Raw genomic sequence first — 13,782 nt, 5'->3', positions numbered from 1 at the left:
ATAAGTACCGCGCGCTGACCAATTGCGCCACTGGAGCGCTTTGCAACATTGATTGGTTATGCTAGATGTGGATTTTATTCAATGCAATCAGTACAGTCATAAGAATTGAAAAAGAAAATCATTTTTGGTGATGAATGATGAGCAACAAAGGAACATGCATGCCAGATGGTACTTAAATAAGATGTCCACGGTGATAGAAAATGTTTAAAAAAAACAACAACAATGTTATCATAATAAATGTCATATTTTAGCTTCTGTGGTCATTTTTTGCAAGCTAAACACTGCAAGACTGTTTTACAGTTGAAGCAAGGATAAAATATCAATTCTAGTGATGAGACACTTGCTGTAATGACTTCCACCCCATATGGAACTTGGACCCCTGTCTTAGGAGGGCAGTGACTTATCCATTATGCCAGTCTTATTTAAGACTGTTAGGTTTTTAATAGTCAATTATTTATTTTTGAGGAAAAAGTGAAGCTGTTTACTGTGTTCTTTGCATTACCAAGTCCAGCAAGAAATGTGCTGGTACTATCCAGAGCTGTCAGTATGGATTATCATGCTATATTGCAGAAAATCAATTTGATGCAACTGCTTTACCAACAGTATGTTAATCTTTTCCATTGCTGTTTTGTTGGCTGACTGAAGGAAGATATGCAGTGCATTTGAACCAAAGCAGATGTGTGCTGACAACTTAAATGCACAATCATGTTTGTGTTTTTTCTTTCTTTCTTCCATCCTTTGTAATATCATATTAAATATTAAGGTAGCAGTTTATAATCAATGACTAATGACATAAGTAAAGGAAAAAAAAAACAGTACACAAAGATGCTCCAAGTGAGGCTTGAACTCACAACCTTGGCATTGCTCAACAGATACTGTCTTATAAGTTTTGCGCGCTGACCAATTGCGCCACTGGAGCATTTTGCAGCATTAATTGGTTATGCTAGATGTGGATTTTATTCAATACAATCAGTACATTCATAAGAATTGAAAAAGAAAATCATTTTCAGTGATGAATGATGAGCAACAAAGGAACATGCATGCCAGATGGCACTTGAATAAGCTGTCCACGGTGATAGAAAAGGTTTAAAAAACAACAACAACAATGTTATCATAATAAATGTCATATTTTAGCTTATGTGGTCATTTTTTACAAGCTAAACACTGCAAGACTGTTTTACAGTTGAAGCAAAGATAAAATATCAACTCTAGTGATGAGACACTTGCTGTAATGACTTCCAACTCAGAAGGGACTTAAACCCACAACCACTGGCTTAGGAGAACAGTGCCTTATCCATTATGCCAGTGGTGCTTACTGATGTCCTTATTTAAGACTGATAGGTTTTTAATAGTCAATTATTTATTTTTGAGGAAAAAGTGAAGCTGTTTACTGTGTTCTTTGCATTACCAAGTCCAGCAAGAAATGTGCTGGTACTATCCAGAGCTGTCAGTATGGATTATCATGCTATATTGCAGAAAATCAATTTGATGCAACTGCTTTACCAACAGTATGTTAATCTTTTCCATTGCTGTTTTGTTGGCTGACTGAAGGAAGATATGCAGTGCATTTGAACCAAAGCAGATGTGTGCTGACAACTTAAATGCACAATCATGCTTGTGTGTTTTCTTTCTTTCTTCCATCCTTTGTAATATCATATTAAATATTAAGGTAGCAGTTTATAATCAATGACTAATGACATAAGAAAAGGAAAAAAACCAGTAAAACCTCCAGGTGAGGCTTGAACTCACAACCTCGGCATTGCTCAACAGATACTGTCTTATAAAAACCGCGCGCTGACCAATTGCGCCACTGGAGCTCTTTGCAGCATTAATTGGTTATGCTTGATGTGGATTTTATTCAATACAATCAGTACAGTCATAAGAATTGAAAAAGAAAATCATTTTTGGTGATGAATGATGAGCAACAAAGGAACATGCATGCCAGATGGCACTTGAATAAGCTGTCCACGGTGATAGAAAAGGTTTAAAAAACAACAACAACAACAACAACAATGTTATCATAATTAATGTCATATTTTAGCTTCTGTGGTCACTTTTTACAAGCTAAACACTGCAAGACTGTTTTACAGTTGAAGCAAGGATAAAATATCAACTCTACTGATGAGACACTTGCTGTAATGACTTCCAACTCAGACGGGACTTAAACCCACAACCACTGGCTTAGGAGAACAGTGCCTTATCCATTATGCCAGTGGTGCTTACTGATGTCCTTATTTAAGACTGTTAGGTTTTTAATAGTCAATTATTTATTTTTGAAAAAAATTTAAGCTGTTTACTGTGTTCTTTGCATTACCAATCCAGCAAGAAATGTGCTGGTACTATCCAGAGCTGTCAGTATGGATTATCATGCTATATTGCAGAAAATCAATTTGATGCTACTGCTTTACCAACAGCATGTTAATCTTTTCCATTGCTGTTTTGTTTGCTGACTGAAGGAAGATATGCAGTGCATTTGAACCAAAGCAGATGTGTGCTGACAACTTAAATGCACAATCATGTTTGCATTTTTTCTTTCTTTCTTCCATCCTTTGTAATATCATATTAAATATTAAGGTAGCAGTTTATAATCAATGACTAATGACATAAGAAAAGGAAAAAAAAACAGTATACAAAGATGCTCCAGGTGAGGCTTGAACTCACAACCTCGGCATTGCTCAACAGATACTGTCTTATAAGTACCGCGCGCTGACCAATTGCGCCACTGGAGCACTTTGCAGCATTAAGTAGTAATGCTAGATGTGGATTTTATTCAATACAATCAGTACAGTCATAAGAATTGAAAAAGAAAATCATTTTTGGTGATGAATGATGAGCAACAAAGGAACATGCATGCCAGATGGCACTTGAATAAGCTGTCCACAGTGATAGAAAAGGTTTAAAAAACAACAACAACAATGTTATCATAATTAATGTCATATTTTAGCTTCTGTGATCACTTTTTACAAGCTAAACACTGCAAGACTGTTTTACAGTTGAAGCAAGGATAAAATATCAACTCTACTGATGAGACACTTGCTGTAATGACTTCCAACTCAGACGGGACTTAAACCCACAACCACTGGCTTAGGAGAACAGTGCCTTATCCATTATGCCAGTGGTGCTTACTGATGTCCTTATTTAAGACTGATAGGTTTTTAATAGTCAATTATTTATTTTTTGAAAAAATATGAAGCTGTTTACTGTGTTCTTTGCATTACCAAGTCCAGCAAGAAATGTGCTGGTACTATCCCGAGCTGTCAGTATGGATTATCATGCTATATTGCAGAAAATCAATTTGATGCAACTGCTTTACCAACAGTATGTTAATCTTTTCCATTGCTGTTTTGTTGGCTGACTGAAGGAAGATATGCAGTGCATTTGAACCAAAGCAGATGTGTGCTGACAACTTAAATGCACTGTGTTTTTTCTTTCTTTCTTCCATCCTTTGTAATATCATATTAAATATTAAGGTAGCAGTTTATAATCAATGACTAATGACATAAGAAAAGGAAAAAAACAGTATACAAAGATGCTCCAGGTGGGGCTTGAACTCACAACCTCGGCATTGCTCAACAGATACTGTCTTATAAGTACCACGCGCTGACCAATTGCGCCACTGGAGCACTTTGCAGCATTGATTGGTTATGCTAGATGTGGATTTTATTTAATACAATCAGTACAGTCATAAGAATTGAAAAAAAATAAAATCATTTTTGGTGATGAATGATGAGCAACAAAGGAACATGCATGCCAGATTGCATTAGAATAAGCTGTCCACTGTGATAGAAAAGATTTAAAAAGCAACAACAACAACAATGTTATCATAATTAATGTCATATTTTAGCTTCTGTGGTCATTTCTTACAAGCTAAACACTGCAAGACTGTTTTACAGTTGAAGCAAGGATAAAATATCAACTCTAGTGATGAGACACTTGCTGTAATGACTTCCAACTCAGACGGGACTTAAACTTACAACCACTGGCTTAGGAGAACAGTGCCTTATCCATTATGCCAGTGTTGCTTACTGATGTCCTTATTTAAGACTGATAGGTTTTTAATAGTCAATTATTTATTTTTGAAAAAAAGTGAAGCTGTTTACTGTGTTCTTTGCATTACCAAGTCCAGCAAGAAATGTGCTGGTACTATCCAGAGCTGTCAGTATGGATTATTATGCTATATTGCAGAAAATCAATTTGATGCAACTGCTTTACCAACAGTATGTTAATCTTTTCCATTGCTGTTTTGATGGCTGACTGAAGGAAGATATGCAGTGCATTTGAACCAAAGCAGATGTGTGCTGACAACTTAAATGCACAATCATGTTTGTGTTTTTTCTTTCTTTCTTCCATCCTTTGTAATATCATATTAAATATTAAGGTAGCAGTTTATAATCAATGACTTATGACATAAGAAAAGGAAAAAAAACAGTATACAAAGATGCTCCAGGTGAGGCTTGAACTCACAACCTCAGCATTGCTCAACAGATACTGTCTTATAAGTTTCGCGCGCTGACCAATTGCGCCACTGGAGCACTTTGCAGCATTAATTGGTTATGCTAGATGTGGATTTTATTCAATACAATCAGTACATTCATAAGAATTGAAAAAGAAAATCATTTTTGGTGATGAATGATGAGCAACAAAGGAACATGCATGCCAGATGGCACTTGAATAAGCTGTCCACGGTGATAGAAAAGGTTTAAAAAACAACAACAACAACAATGTTATCATAATAAATGTCATATTTTAGCTTCTGTGGTCATTTTTTACAAGCTAAACACTGCAAGACTGTTTTACAGTTGAAGCAAGGATAAAATATCAACTCTAGTGATGAGACACTTGCTGTAATGACTTCCAACTCAGACGGGACTTAAACCCACAACCACTGGCTTAGGAGAACAGTGCCTTATCCATTATGCCAGTGGTGCTTACTGATGTCCTTATTTAAGACTGATAGGTTTTTAATAGTCAATTATTATTTTTTGAAAAAAAGTGAAGCTGTTTACTGTGTTCTTTGCATTACCAAGTCCAGCAAGAAATGTGCTGGTACTATCCAGAGCTGTCAGTATGGATTATCATGCTATATTGCAGAAAATCAATTTGATGCAACTGCTTTACCAACAGTATGTTAATCTTTTCCATTGCTGTTTTGTTGGCTGACTGAAGGAAGATATGCAGTGCATTTGAACCAAAGCAGATGTGTGCTGACAACTTAAATGCACAATCATGTTTGTGTTTTTTCTTTCTTTCTTCCATCCTTTGTAATATCATATTAAATATTAAGGTAGCAGTTTATAATCAATGACTTATGACATAAGAAAAGGAAAAAAAACAGTATACAAAGATGCTCCAGGTGAGGCTTGAACTCACAACCTCGGCATTGCTCAACAGATACTGTCTTATAAGTACCGCGCGCTGACCAATTGTGCCACTGGAGCTCTTTGCAGCATTAATTGGTTATGCTAGATGTGGATTTCATTCAATACAATCAGTACAGTCATAAGAATTGAAAAAGAAAATCATTTTTGGTGATGAATGATGAGCAACAAAGGAACATGCATGCCAGATGGCACTTGAATAAGCTGTCCACTGTGATAGAAAAGGTTTAAAAAACAACAACAACAATTTTATCATAATTAATGTCATATTTTAGCTTCTGTGGTCACTTTTTACAAGCTAAACACTGCAATACTGTTTTACAGTTGAAGCAAGGATAAAATATCAACTCTAGTGATGAGACACTTGCTGTAATGACTTCCAACTCAGATGGGACTTAAACCCACAACCACTGGCTTAGGAGAACAGTGCCTTATTCATTATTCCAGTGGTGCTTACTGATGTCCTTATTTAAGACTGATAGGTTTTTAATAGTCAATTATTTATTTTTTGAAAAAATATGAAGCTGTTTACTGTGTTCTTTGCATTACCAAGTCCAGCAAGAAATGTGCTGGTATTATCCAGAGCTGTCAGTATGGATTATCATGCTATATTGCAGAAAATCAATTTGATGCAACTGCTTTACCAACAGTATGTTAATCTTTTCCATTGCTGTTTTGTTGGCTGACTGAAGGAAGATATGCAGTGCATTTGAACCAAAGCAGATGTGTGCTGACAACTTAAATGCACTATCATGTTTGTGTTTTTTCTTTCTTTCTTTCTTCCATCCTTTGTAATATCATATTAAATATTAAGGTAGCAGTTTATAATCAATGACTAATGACATAAGAAAAGGAAAATAACAGTATACAAAGATGCTCCAGGTGAGGCTTGAACTCACAACCTCGGCATTGCTCAACAGATACTGTCTTATAAGTACCACGCGCTGACCAATTGCGCCACTGGAGCACTTTGCAGTATTGACTGGTTATGCTAGATGTGGATTTTATTTAATACAATCAGTACAGTCATAAGAAATGGAAAAAAAAATCATTTTTGGTGATGAATGATGAGCAACAAAGGAACATGCATGCCAGATGGCACTTGAATAAGCTGTCCACTGTGATAGAAAAGGTTTAAAAAACAACAACAACAACAATGTTATCATAATTAATGTCATATTTTAGCTTCTGTGGTATTTTTTTACAAGCTAAACACTGCAAGACTGTTTTACAGTTGAAGCAAGGATAAAATATCAACTCTAGTGATGAGACACTTGCTGTAATGACTTCCAACTCAGACGGGACTTAAACCCACAACCACTGGCTTAGGAGAACAGTGCCTTATCCATTATGCCAGTGGTGCTTACTGATGTCCTTATTTAAGACTGATAGGTTTTTAATAGTCAATTATTTATTTTTGAAAAAAAGTGAAGCTGTTTACTGTGTTCTTTGCATTACCAAGTCCAGCAAGAAATGTGCTGGTACTATCCAGAGCTGTCAGTATGGATTATTATGCTATATTGCAGAAAATCAATTTGATGCAACTGCTTTACCAACAGTATGTTAATCTTTTCCATTGCTGTTTTGTTGGCTGACTGAAGGAAGATATGCAGTGCATTTGAACCAAAGCAGATGTGTGCTGACAACTTAAATGCACAATCATGTTTGTGTTTTTTCTTTCTTTCTTCCATCCTTTGTAATATCATATTAAATATTAAGGTAGCAGTTTATAATCAATGACTTATGACATAAGAAAAGGAAAAAAAACAGTATACAAAGATGCTCCAGGTGAGGCTTGAACTCACAACCTCAGCATTGCTCAACAGATACTGTCTTATAAGTTTCGCGCGCTGACCAATTGCGCCACTGGAGCACTTTGCAGCATTAATTGGTTATGCTAGATGTGGATTTTATTCAATACAATCAGTACATTCATAAGAATTGAAAAAGAAAATCATTTTTGGTGATGAATGATGAGCAACAAAGGAACATGCATGCCAGATGGCACTTGAATAAGCTGTCCACGGTGATAGAAAAGGTTTAAAAAACAACAACAATGTTATCATAATAAATGTCATATTTTAGCTTCTGTGGTCATTTTTTACAAGCTAAACACTGCAAGACTGTTTTACAGTTGAAGCAAGGATAAAATATCAACTCTAGTGATGAGACACTTGCTGTAATGACTTCCAACTCAGACGGGACTTAAACCCACAACCACTGGCTTAGGAGAACAGTGCCTTATCCATTATGCCAGTGGTGCTTACTGATGTCCTTATTTAAGACTGATAGGTTTTTAATAGTCAATTATTATTTTTTGAAAAAAAGTGAAGCTGTTTACTGTGTTCTTTGCATTACCAAGTCCAGCAAGAAATGTGCTGGTACTATCCAGAGCTGTCAGTATGGATTATCATGCTATATTGCAGAAAATCAATTTGATGCAACTGCTTTACCAACAGTATGTTAATCTTTTCCATTGCTGTTTTGTTGGCTGACTGAAGGAAGATATGCAATGCATTTGAACCAAAGCAGATGTGTGCTGACAACTTAAATGCACAATCATGTTTGTGTTTTTTCTTTCTTTCTTCCATCCTTTGTAATATCATATTAAATATTAAGGTAGCAGTTTATAATCAATGACTTATGACATAAGAAAAGGAAAAAAAACAGTATACAAAGATGCTCCAGGTGAGGCTTGAACACACAACCTCGGCATTGCTCAACAGATACTGTCTTATAAGTACCGCGCGCTGACCAATTGTGCCACTGGAGCTCTTTGCAGCATTAATTGGTTATGCTAGATGTGGATTTTATTCAATACAATCAGTACAGTCATAAGGATTGAAAAAGAAAATCATTTTTGGTGATGAATGATGAGCAACAAAGGAACATGCATGCCAGATGGCACTTGAATAAGCTGTCCACAGTGATAGAAAAGGTTTAAAAAACAACAACAACAATTTTATCATAATTAATGTCATATTTTAGCTTCTGTGGTCACTTTTTACAAGCTAAACACTGCAATACTGTTTTACAGTTGAAGCAAGGATAAAATATCAACTCTAGTGATGAGACACTTTCTGTAATGACTTCCAACTCAGATGGGACTTAAACCCACAACCACTGGCTTAGGAGAACAGTGCCTTATTCATTATTCCAGTGGTGCTTACTGATGTCCTTATTTAAGACTGATAGGTTTTTAATAGTCAATTATTTATTTTTTGAAAAAATATGAAGCTGTTTACTGTGTTCTTTGCATTACCAAGTCCAGCAAGAAATGTGCTGGTATTATCCAGAGCTGTCAGTATGGATTATCATGCTATATTGCAGAAAATCAATTTGATGCAACTGCTTTACCAACAGTATGTTAATCTTTTCCATTGCTGTTTTGTTGGCTGACTGAAGGAAGATATGCAGTGCATTTGAACCAAAGCAGATGTGTGCTGACAACTTAAATGCACTATCATGTTTGTGTTTTTTCTTTCTTTCTTTCTTCCATCCTTTGTAATATCATATTAAATATTAAGGTAGCAGTTTATAATCAATGACTAATGACATAAGAAAAGGAAAAAAACAGTATACAAAGATGCTCCAGGTGAGGCTTGAACTCACAACCTCGGCATTGCTCAACAGATACTGTCTTATAAGTACCACGCGCTGACCAATTGCGCCACTGGAGCACTTTGCAGCATTGACTGGTTATGCTAGATGTGGATTTTATTTAATACAATCAGTACAGTCATAAGAATTGGAAAAGAAAATCATTTTTGGTGATGAATGGTGAGCAACAAAGGAACATGCATGCCAGATGGCACTTGAATAAGCTGTCCACTGTGATAGAAAAGGTTTAAAAAACAACAACAACAACAATGTTATCATAATTAATGTCATATTTTAGCTTCTGTGGTAATTTTTTACAAGCTAAACACTGCAAGACTGTTTTACAGTTGAAGCAAGGATAAAATATCAACTCTAGTGATGAGACACTTGCTGTAATGACTTCCAACTCAGACGGGACTTAAACCCACAACCACTGGCATAGGAGAACAGTGCCTTATCCATTATGCCAGTGGTGCTTACTGATGTCCTTATTTAAGACTGATAGGTTTTTAATAGTCAATTATTTATTTTTTGAAAAAATATGAAGCTGTTTACTGTGTTCTTTGCATTACCAAGTCCAGCAAGAAATGTACTGGTACTATCCAGAGCTGTCAGTATGGATTATCATGCTATATTGCAGAAAATCATTTTGATGCAACTGCTTTACCAACAGTATGTTAATCTTTTCCATTGCTGTTTTGTTGGCTGACTGAAGGAAGATATGCAGTGCATTTGAACCAAAGCAGATGTGTGCTGACAACTTAAATGCACTGTGTTTTTTCTTTCTTTCTTCCATCCTTTGTAATATCATATTAAATATTAAGGTAGCAGTTTATAATCAATGACTAATGACATAAGAAAAGGAAAAAAATAGTATACAAAGATGCTCCAGGTGAGGCTTGAACTCACAACCTCGGCATTGCTCAACAGATACTGTCTTATAAGTACCAAACGCTGACCAATTGCGCCACTGGAGCACTTTGCAGCATTGATTGGTTATGCTAGATGTGGATTTTATTTAATACAATCAGTACAGTCATAAGAATTGAAAAAAAATAAAATCATTTTTGGTGATGAATGATGAGCAACAAAGGAACATGCATGCCAGATTGCATTAGAATAAGCTGTCCACTGTGATAGAAAAGGTTTAAAAAGCAACAACAACAACAATGTTATCATAATTAATGTCATATTTTAGCTTCTGTGGTCATTTTTTACAAGCTAAACACTGCAAGACTGTTTTACAGTTGAAGCAAGGATAAAATATCAACTCTAGTGATGAGACACTTGCTGTAATGACTTCCAACTCAGATGGGACTTAAACTTACAACCACTGGCTTAGGAGAACAGTGCCTTATCCATTATGCCAGTGTTGCTTACTGATGTCCTTATTTAAGACTGATAGGTTTTTAATAGTCAATTATTTATTTTTGAAAAAAAGTGAAGCTGTTTACTGTGTTCTTTGCATTACCAAGTCCAGCAAGAAATGTGCTGGTACTATCCAGAGCTGTCAGTATGGATTATTATGCTATATTGCAGAAAATCAATTTGATGCAACTGCTTTACCAACAGTATGTTAATCTTTTCCATTGCTGTTTTGTTGGCTGACTGAAGGAAGATATGTAGTGCATTTGAACCAAAGCAGATGTGTGCTGACAACTTAAATGCACAATCATGTTTGTGTTTTTTCTTTCTTTCTTCCATCCTTTGTAATATCATATTAAATATTAAGGTAGCAGTTTATAATCAACGACTTATGACATAAGAAAAGGAAAAAAAATAGTATACAAAGATGCTCCAGGTGAGGTTTGAACTCACAACCTCAGCATTGCTCAACAGATACTGTCTTATAAGTTTCGCGCGCTGACCAATTGCGCCACTGGAGCACTTTGCAGCATTAATTGGTTATGCTAGATGTGGATTTTATTCAATACAATCAGTACATTCATAAGAATTGAAAAAGAAAATCATTTTTGGTGATGAATGATGAGCAACAAAGGAACATGCATGCCAGATGGCACTTGAATAAGCTGTCCACGGTGATAGAAAAGGTTTAAAAAACAACAACAACAATGTTATCATAATAAATGTCATATTTTAGCTTCTGTGGTCATTTTTTACAAGCTAAACACTGCAAGACTGTTTTACAGTTGAAGCAAGGATAAAATATCAACTCTAGTGATGAGACACTTGCTGTAATGACTTCCAACTCAGACGGGACTTAAACCCACAACCACTGGCTTAGGAGAACAGTGCCTTATCCATTATGCCAGTGGTGCTTACTGATGTCCTTATTTAAGACTGATAGGTTTTTAATAGTCAATTATTATTTTTTGAAAAAAAGTGAAGCTGTTTACTGTGTTCTTTGCATTACCAAGTCCAGCAAGAAATGTGCTGGTACTATCCAGAGCTGTCAGTATGGATTATCATGCTATATTGCAGAAAATCAATTTGATGCAACTGCTTTACCAACAGTATGTTAATCTTTTCCATTGCTGTTTTGTTGGCTGACTGAAGGAAGATATGCAGTGCATTTGAACCAAAGCAGATGTGTGCTGACAACTTAAATGCACAATCATGTTTGTGTGTTTTCTTTCTTTCTTCCATCCTTTGTAATATCATATTAAATATTAAGGTAGCAGTTTATAATCAATGACTAATGACATAAGAAAAGGAAAAAAAATAGTATACAAAGATGCTCCAGGTGAGGCTTGACTTCACAACCTTGGCATTGCTCAACAGATACTGTCTTATAAGTTTCGCGCGCTGACCAATTGCGCCACTGGAGCACTTTGCAGCATTAATTGGTTATGCTAGATGTGGATTTTATTCAATACAATCAGTACAGTCATAAGAATTGAAAAAGAAAATCATTTTCGGTGATGAATGATGAGCAACAAAGGAACATGCATGCCAGATGGTACTTGAATAAGCTGTCCACGGTGATAGAAAAGGTTTAAAAAACAACAACAACAATGTTATCATAATTAATGTCATATTTTAGCTTCTGTGGTCATTTTTTACAAGCTAAACACTGCAAGACTGTTTTACAGTTGAAGCAAGGATAAAATATCAACTCTAGTGATGAGACACTTTCTGTAATGACTTCCAACTCAGATGGGACTTAAACCCACAACCACTGGCTTAGGAGAACAGTGCCTTATTCATTATTCCAGTGGTGCTTACTGATGTCCTTATTTAAGACTGATAGGTTTTTAATAGTCAATTATTTATTTTTTGAAAAAATATGAAGCTGTTTACTGTGTTCTTTGCATTACCAAGTCCAGCAAGAAATGTGCTGGTATTATCCAGAGCTGTCAGTATGGATTATCATGCTATATTGCAGAAAATCAATTTGATGCAACTGCTTTACCAACAGTATGTTAATCTTTTCCATTGCTGTTTTGTTGGCTGACTGAAGGAAGATATGCAGTGCATTTGAACCAAAGCAGATGTGTGCTGACAACTTAAATGCACTATCATGTTTGTGTTTTTTCTTTCTTTCTTTCTTCCATCCTTTGTAATATCATATTAAATATTAAGGTAGCAGTTTATAATCAATGACTAATGACATAAGAAAAGGAAAAAAACAGTATACAAAGATGCTCCAGGTGAGGCTTGAACTCACAACCTCGGCATTGCTCAACAGATACTGTCTTATAAGTACCACGCGCTGACCAATTGCGCCACTGGAGCACTTTGCAGCATTGACTGGTTATGCTAGATGTGGATTTTATTTAATACAATCAGTACAGTCATAAGAATTGGAAAAAAAAATCATTTTTGGTGATGAATGGTGAGCAACAAAGGAACATGCATGCCAGATGGCACTTGAATAAGCTGTCCACTGTGATAGAAAAGGTTTAAAAAACAACAACAACAACAATGTTATCATAATTAATGTCATATTTTAGCTTCTGTGGTAATTTTTTACAAGCTAAACACTGCAAGACTGTTTTACAGTTGAAGCAAGGATAAAATATCTACTCTAGTGATGAGACACTTGCTGTAATGACTTCCAACTCAGACGGGACTTAAACCCACAACCACTGGCATAGGAGAACAGTGCCTTATCCATTATGCCAGTGGTGCTTACTGATGTCCTTATTTAAGACTGATAGGTTTTTAATAGTCAATTATTTATTTTTTGAAAAAATATGAAGCTGTTTACTGTGTTCTTTGCATTACCAAGTCCAGCAAGAAATGTACTGGTACTATCCAGAGCTGTCAGTATGGATTATCATGCTATATTGCAGAAAATCATTTTGATGCAACTGCTTTACCAACAGTATGTTAATCTTTTCCATTGCTGTTTTGTTGGCTGACTGAAGGAAGATATGCAGTGCATTTGAACCAAAGCAGATGTGTGCTGACAACTTAAATGCACTGTGTTTTTTCTTTCTTTCTTCCATCCTTTGTAATATCATATTAAATATTAAGGTAGCAGTTTATAATCAATGACTAATGACATAAGAAAAGGAAAAAAATAGTATACAAAGATGCTCCAGGTGAGGCTTGAACTCACAACCTCGGCATTGCTCAACAGATACTGTCTTATAAGTACCAAACGCTGACCAATTGCGCCACTGGAGCACTTTGCAGCATTGATTGGTTATGCTAGATGTGGATTTTATTTAATACAATCAGTACAGTCATAAGAATTGAAAAAAAATAAAATCATTTTTGGTGATGAATGATGAGCAACAAAGGAACATGCATGCCAGATTGCATTAGAATAAGCTGTCCACTGTGATAGAAAAGGTTTAAAAAGCAACAACAACAACAATGTTATCATAATTAATGT

General features: G+C 35.5%; 8 non-coding genes across 8 annotated transcripts; all 8 read right to left on the bottom strand.

Moving 5' to 3' along the window:
• Positions 1 to 2,636: 2,636 nt before the first annotated feature.
• Positions 2,637 to 2,729, bottom strand: TRNAI-UAU (transfer RNA isoleucine (anticodon UAU)). Its single transcript is given in 2 exon segments — positions 2,637 to 2,672; positions 2,692 to 2,729. It is a non-coding gene; the product is annotated as a tRNA-Ile (tRNA).
• Positions 2,730 to 3,530: 801 nt separating this feature from the next.
• On the bottom strand, positions 3,531 to 3,623 carry TRNAI-UAU (transfer RNA isoleucine (anticodon UAU)). The gene is given in 2 exon segments: positions 3,531 to 3,566; positions 3,586 to 3,623. It is a non-coding gene; the product is annotated as a tRNA-Ile (tRNA).
• Positions 3,624 to 5,345: 1,722 nt separating this feature from the next.
• Positions 5,346 to 5,438, bottom strand: TRNAI-UAU (transfer RNA isoleucine (anticodon UAU)). The gene is given in 2 exon segments: positions 5,346 to 5,381; positions 5,401 to 5,438. It is a non-coding gene; the product is annotated as a tRNA-Ile (tRNA).
• An 814-nt stretch (positions 5,439 to 6,252) lies between these two features.
• On the bottom strand, positions 6,253 to 6,345 carry TRNAI-UAU (transfer RNA isoleucine (anticodon UAU)). Its single transcript is given in 2 exon segments — positions 6,253 to 6,288; positions 6,308 to 6,345. It is a non-coding gene; the product is annotated as a tRNA-Ile (tRNA).
• A 2,620-nt stretch (positions 6,346 to 8,965) lies between these two features.
• TRNAI-UAU (transfer RNA isoleucine (anticodon UAU)) lies at positions 8,966 to 9,058 on the bottom strand. Its single transcript is given in 2 exon segments — positions 8,966 to 9,001; positions 9,021 to 9,058. It is a non-coding gene; the product is annotated as a tRNA-Ile (tRNA).
• An 804-nt stretch (positions 9,059 to 9,862) lies between these two features.
• On the bottom strand, positions 9,863 to 9,955 carry TRNAI-UAU (transfer RNA isoleucine (anticodon UAU)). Its single transcript is given in 2 exon segments — positions 9,863 to 9,898; positions 9,918 to 9,955. It is a non-coding gene; the product is annotated as a tRNA-Ile (tRNA).
• Positions 9,956 to 12,581: 2,626 nt separating this feature from the next.
• TRNAI-UAU (transfer RNA isoleucine (anticodon UAU)) lies at positions 12,582 to 12,674 on the bottom strand. The gene is given in 2 exon segments: positions 12,582 to 12,617; positions 12,637 to 12,674. It is a non-coding gene; the product is annotated as a tRNA-Ile (tRNA).
• An 804-nt stretch (positions 12,675 to 13,478) lies between these two features.
• TRNAI-UAU (transfer RNA isoleucine (anticodon UAU)) lies at positions 13,479 to 13,571 on the bottom strand. Its single transcript is given in 2 exon segments — positions 13,479 to 13,514; positions 13,534 to 13,571. It is a non-coding gene; the product is annotated as a tRNA-Ile (tRNA).
• Between the last annotated feature and the right edge of the window lie 211 nt (positions 13,572 to 13,782).

This window comes from Pseudophryne corroboree, unplaced genomic scaffold (genome assembly GCF_028390025.1).
Source record: "Pseudophryne corroboree isolate aPseCor3 unplaced genomic scaffold, aPseCor3.hap2 scaffold_1126, whole genome shotgun sequence".
Classification (NCBI taxonomy): Eukaryota; Metazoa; Chordata; class Amphibia; order Anura; family Myobatrachidae; genus Pseudophryne; species Pseudophryne corroboree.
This window is presented reverse-complemented; position numbering and strand designations above follow the sequence as displayed.